The 6,278-nt window shown below is 39.2% G+C and overlaps 1 pseudogene; it reads left to right on the top strand.

Annotated features, from left to right (window-relative positions):
- Positions 1 to 5,314, top strand: part of LOC102839773 — a 168,063-nt pseudogene extending 162,749 nt beyond the window's left edge.
- Positions 5,315 to 6,278: the final 964 nt, after the last annotated feature.

The raw sequence follows: 6,278 nt of genomic DNA, 5'->3' as shown, positions 1-6,278 counted from the left end.
TGAAGAAAAAAACCATAATATTACATACACAAGGAGTTGCCAGAAATTCAAGCAGGATTCAGAAGAGGACATGAAACTAGGAATATCATTGTTGACCTCAGAAGATGGATCTTGGCTGAAAGTAAAGAATACCAGAAAGATGTTTACTTGTGCTTTTATTGACCATGCCAAGGCAGTCAACCATGTGAACTATAACAAACATTGTGAAGAATGGGTATTTCAGAATATTTATTTGTTCTATGAGGAACCTGTACATAGAACTGAACAAGATGATACTGAATGATTTAAACACAGGGAAAGTGTGTGCCAAGATTGTATCATTTCACCACACTTATTCAATCTGTATGCTGAGCAAATAATACAAAAACAAAAAACAAAAAAAACACCAGGATTATTTGAAGAAAATTATGGCATCAGGATTGGAAGAAGTCTCATAAAGACAATATGCAAATGACACAACCTTACTTGCTGAAAGCAGAAAGAACTTGAAGTACTTACTGATGAAGATCAAAGACTATTGCAACTATAGTTGTAATATGAATTGCAACTTATTGTAAAGAAAATGAAAATTCTTACACCTGGACTAATGAATAGCACCATAATAAACAGAGAAAAGATTAAAATTGTCTAAGATTTCATTTTGCTTGAATCCACAGTCAATACTCATGCAAACAGCAGTCAAGAAATTAAATGGGGAAACAAATGTAAATTGCTACAATTTGATGAACTTGTAGTAGCTCAAAAGACCAACTGAGAGGGAAGGAGTCTTCACATCAAGGATCAGTCCTATCCCCTCTGTATACAGGGTTGATAGGGGCAGGCAATTTAGACATTGGCAACCTAAAATCGGTGGGGGTGGGGGAAGAGTCTATAAAGGCATGAAGTGACTGGCTTACAAGTTATCAAGAGGCAGTTTAGTTTCAGAGTGTGCAGCGGGAGGTAGAATCCCCACTGAATAGTCATCATCTTGTCTAGATGGGTCTGGTGAAAAGATATGCGGATAAAATTCTTATGATTCAATAGTGATAAATTGTTTTCATAACTAATTGCAACTGTCACAACAGTAAAGGTAGAAGTTCTGTAACAAAAGCAGGGAGTAGTTAATCTTACAGTCCAGGAACAGAGAACCCTAGGACCAACAAGGGAGAAGAGCATGAGCAGAATGTGGGACCCTATCCAGAGAAGCAGCGACACCAGAGATAGAGGCAGAATGAGGACATGGAGAAATAGAGCATCTGAGGACTCTAGACTCACAGAAAGAGAAAGGCAGTGTCTTGAGGCCAGGAGGCAGGTTTGCAAAATGTGCCCTTTCGTTGTTTAAGTGATTGTGTATTCCTGAGTGGGTTTATGTACAGTAAAAAAAAAAACAAAAAACAGGTGGAATAGAAGCAAATACTGGTGAATGATGATACATAAAGGAGATTGTGGTCATTGCAATGAAGCGATCCATGAGGAACAATGTTCTCCCATGTAAACTATCACTCTATTCACAATAAAAACTTTTTTTAAAAAAGAGTGATATTCCATAATTTTGTAAACAATATATTTGTTTCTTGCTCTTTCATGCGATGTCAATGGCTTGTAGTGAGATGGGAAAGCTATATATTTAAGTCCTGGTTATAATTGAGGTTGTTCTTAATTCAGAACACCCTATGGCTGATATCACTTATTGCTCACAACTTTCAGCCCAAAGGGTAACAGTCCCCAGAAAGAGTATGTTAGAAGGAGGAGGGAAGGAGGGTCAGCACACATACTGAAAAAGTCCAAGACACAACAAAAACATAGAAGACCTTATTTCCTTTGAGGGAAAGAAAAGTTCAGTATAGCTGGAATTGAAGTATGGCAATAATTTTCATGCTTCTACTGTTTTTTTCACCAGCATCTCCTTGGAAACCCAATACAGGGTCGCTATGGGTCAGAACCGACTCGACAGCACTTAACAACAACAACAACAACTATTTTTTAATGTGACTTCTATTTCTGGAATTCTAGCTCATTCCTCTATTTTTTGTTGCAAAGAAAAGAAAAAGAAATGTCAAACTAGAGGTGAGTTTGATACTGCTTCCTCCTGGGGGAATTGACTTTGTGGTTGTTGTTGTTAAGTGCTGTTGAGTGGGTTCCGACCCATAGCGACCCTGAACAGGGTTTTCGAGATTGTAAATCTTTATGGGATCAGAAAACCTCATCTTTCTGCTGTGGAGCAGCTGGTAATTTCGAACTGCTGACCTTTCGGTTCACAGCCCAATTTGTAAACACTACACTACCAAAGCTCCTGGGGGAATTGACTATTGAACAGAAATTCATTTGTATTTATCCAAAACCTACTGTGATTATTAGATACCCAATTATACATTTGAATGAATGAATTTAAAGAGTCCTGGTATGGTGCTGTAGGATAAGTACTGGACTGCTTACTGCAAGGCCGATGGTTCAAAACCAGCAGTTATTCCTTGGAAACCCTATACAGGGTCTCTGTGAGTCAGAATGGATTTAACTGCACTTAACAACAACAACAATTATATATTAAGGACTTTGGGTGTGGCACTGTAGGATAAGCACTGGACTGATAACCCCAAGGTCAGTGGTTCAAACCCACCAACCACTCCTTGGAAGCCCTGTAGAAGGTCATTAAGAGTCGGAACCAACTCAATGGCACTTAGAAACAAGAACAACATTATATATTAAAGAAGTGCTGATGGCTCAATGGTTAAGCGCTTGGCTCCTAACTGAAAGATTGAGCCCACCAAGCACTCAGAAGGAGAAAAATTGTAGTAGTCAGCTCTGGTAAAGATTACAGCCTTGTGAGTGGTAAACACAGGGAGAAAGTGGGACGACTGCTGTTACATTGTAAGAAATGCAAACAAAACAAAATGTGAATGAATTATTGAATGGAACACCAACTGCTCTATAATTTTTTTTTTAAATAAAGGGTATCCCAAAATTAATTTTGTAAACCCAGGAATTCTTGAATATAATAAATGTTCAGTCAAAAATATTTAAAAATTTAATTTCAGTGATTACTTTGGAAAAAAAAATTACAGCCTGGGAAACCCTATGGGACAGTTTTGTAACGAGGCTTCAAAAATTTCACGGAAAAATGGAATGAAAAGATAATGGAATTTTTCCACAAAAATTTTGAAACCCACGTGTACTCTGTCCTACAGGGTCACTATGAGTTGGAATCAACTTGATGGCAATAATGCTATATAGATAGTTGTTGTTGTTAAGTGCCATCGAGTCAGTCATGACTTATAACAACTTTATATAGGGTTTCTGAGGAGCAGCTGGCGGGTTTGAACTGCTGACCTTCCAATCAGCAGTCTGGTGTTTATCCTACAGCACCGTACCAGTACTACTCTATATGTTGTTGTTGTTATGTGCCTTGGAGTCGGTTCCAACTCATAGAGACCCTGTACAGGGTTTCCGAGGCTGTAAAGATTTACTACTCTATATAGATATATACAAGGAGCTCTGGTAGCGTAGTGGTTACGAATCGGGCTGCCAACCTCAAGGTCAGCAGTTCGAAACTACCAGTGGTTCCGCTGGAGAAAGATGAGGCATTCTGCTCCCGTAAAGATTTACAGCCTTGGAAACCCTGTGCAGGGTCACTATGAGTTGGAGCTGACACCACGGTACTTAACAACAACAACAATAGATATATACATATATTTTACATTGGAACCCTGGTACTGTTGTTGTTGTTGTTAGGTGCCATCGACTCAGTACCGACTCATAGCGACCCTATGCACAACAGAACGAAACCCTGCCAGTCCTGGGCCAACCTCATAATTTTTGCCACGCCTGATTGAGCCCATTGATGCTGCCACTTTGCCAATCCGTCTCACGGGGGGATCTTCCTTTTTTGAGTTAAAAACTGAGCTGATAATTGGAAGTTCAGCAGTTTGAATCTGTCAACTGCTCTACAGGAGAAAGATGAGGCTTTCTGTTCCTGTAATGATTTACAGCCTTCGAAACCCTGTATGCTATGTGAGTTGGAAGTGATTAAATGGCACACAACCACCACCATATAAGTGTGTGTGTGTGTGTGTGTGTATTTATCCATTCATTCTTCTCTTTCACAAATATGACTGGACAAAAAATGTCAAAATAAGGAAGTAGCATTGTAATGTAAGGTAACTAAAATATGACTTCTGTATTACTTTAAGAAATAAGTGTTAAAAGAGTTTATCATTACAGATTTGGTATGTTGAAACTCAGGAAATTCTATAAAAATTCTTCCCAGAAAAATGAAAATTTCTTAATAAACTTATTCCTTTAAAAAAAAAAAAAAAAGAAGAAGAAAGAAATCAAATGGCATATTGCATTAGGAAAATCTGCTGTAAAAGACCTCTTTAAAGTGCAAAAGAGCAAAGATATCACTTTGAGAACTAAGGTGCACCCGGCCCAAGCCATGTTATTTTCCATTCACTTTATATGCAAGTGAGAAGAACACAGTGGCTCTGTAGAACAACCATAGATCTATGAACCACAAGCCCATTGGTTTGAGCCCACCAGTTTCTCCATGGGAGAAAGATAAGACTTTCTGATCTCACCAAGCATTACAGCCCCAGCAACTCTATATACCGTTACTATGAGTGGGAACTGACTTGAAGGCAACTGACAACAACAATGAATAAGGAAGCCAGTAAAAGAATTGATGCATTTGAATTAAGGTGTTAGTGAAGAAAGTTCTATGGACTGCCTGAGAACAAATAAATCTGTCCTAGAAGTACAGCCAGAATGCTCCTAAAAATTGAGGATGGTGAGACTCTGTCTCTTGTACTTTAGACATTTTGTCAGGAAGGACCAGTCTCTGGAGAAGGACATCATCCTTGGGTAAGGAATGGGTCAGTGAAAAAGAATAGTCTGTATTATAAGGATTGACCCAGCGTGGCTACAATGAGCTCAAACATAACAATTATGAGGATGGCTCAGGATGTTTCATTCTGTTTTTCTCCTTTGTGCATAGGGTTTCTATGAGTAGGAACCAACTTGAGGGCACCTAACACCAGAAATGGTTTTAAAGACCCTAAACCTAGACTCTTGCAGCACTGGACCAGAGGACATGTCTCTGGTCATGGGTTCTCAGGTTTTGTCCAGGGGTCATACAGTGGTGGTGGCAGAAGCAGTAGCTCGTGATGCTCAGACAGGCAGAACAGCAGGCCGGGTAGGAACCATACCCTCCATGTTTCCTTTCTCTTCTGTCCCACTGCGGCTGCCTCAACCAGTTGCTCTGGCATTTGCTAGCAGTTGCAGCATCAGCAGCGGCAGCGGCGGCGGCAACGGCAACGGCAACCAGGAAGTGGACTCTTAGAAGGTTTTAATATGCTGTTTGCACAACATCCAACTCACATATTGTCCTATTTCACCCACCGTCCACTCCTTGGAAACCCTATACAGGGTCCCGACTTGAAACCGACTCGACGGCACTTTGCAACAGCAATCGTGAGCATTAAGTGATGCATATTGTAATTGTAAAAGACGGGTATAATACATTCTGTATCCCCAGTGCCCTGACCTAGAAAGATTATTGTGAAAATGGCAGCTGAACCTAAAGAATCAACAGAGACAAAGAAGACTGGTAGAAATATTCAAGATAAACATCGTGTTCACAGGGCACAAAGACTGCTAGCATTCCATCAAGATTTTGCCTAATGAACTTCCAGAGAGAGTTAAAAAATTCCCCAAATTCCCAAAGAATAAGCCACCTGTTGTTGTTGTTGTTAAGTGCCAACCCTGTATAGGGTTTCCAAAGAGCGACTGGTGAGCTTAAATTGTCAACCTTGTGGTTCACAGTCCAGTGTGTTCACAGTCCAGGAGTCCACCAAGATAGGTTCAAATACAAATGTTGAATTAGAACATACCTCTGACTTTGTGCTGAAAAAAATAATATAGTCCTTTGGAGCACTTTTTTAACATTTAAAGGAAATATTTATTATGAAAACCACTTATTAAGTAAGAATTATTTCCTAAAGCACATTTTGATCTTTTAACCACTTTTATTTAACTGTAAAGAAAAAAGTTCTTTTAAATGAACACATCAACAAGTGTAGTTTTCAACTTTCCAAACTCTAGGGCCTTTTAGTCCTTGAAGACCCACCCCTGGATTTACTATCAATCTCGCTTTCCTTAAGGAGATAAATTGTGGGTGCTTTCTTTTTTATGAGGCCATAACTGCAGTCTCTACTAAATAAACTCAGTGGCTGAGGTATTTATAGGAAATAAACCCAAGGCTAAAAAGCTAAAGGTTTTTTTTTATCCTCAGATATGATTAGAAT

Source organism: Chrysochloris asiatica, unplaced genomic scaffold (genome assembly GCF_000296735.1).
Source record: "Chrysochloris asiatica unplaced genomic scaffold, ChrAsi1.0 scaffold00189, whole genome shotgun sequence".
NCBI classification, from domain to species: domain Eukaryota; kingdom Metazoa; phylum Chordata; class Mammalia; order Afrosoricida; family Chrysochloridae; genus Chrysochloris; species Chrysochloris asiatica.
The sequence above is the reverse complement of the archived record's forward strand: the minus strand, read 5'-3'. Positions and strand labels throughout refer to the sequence as shown.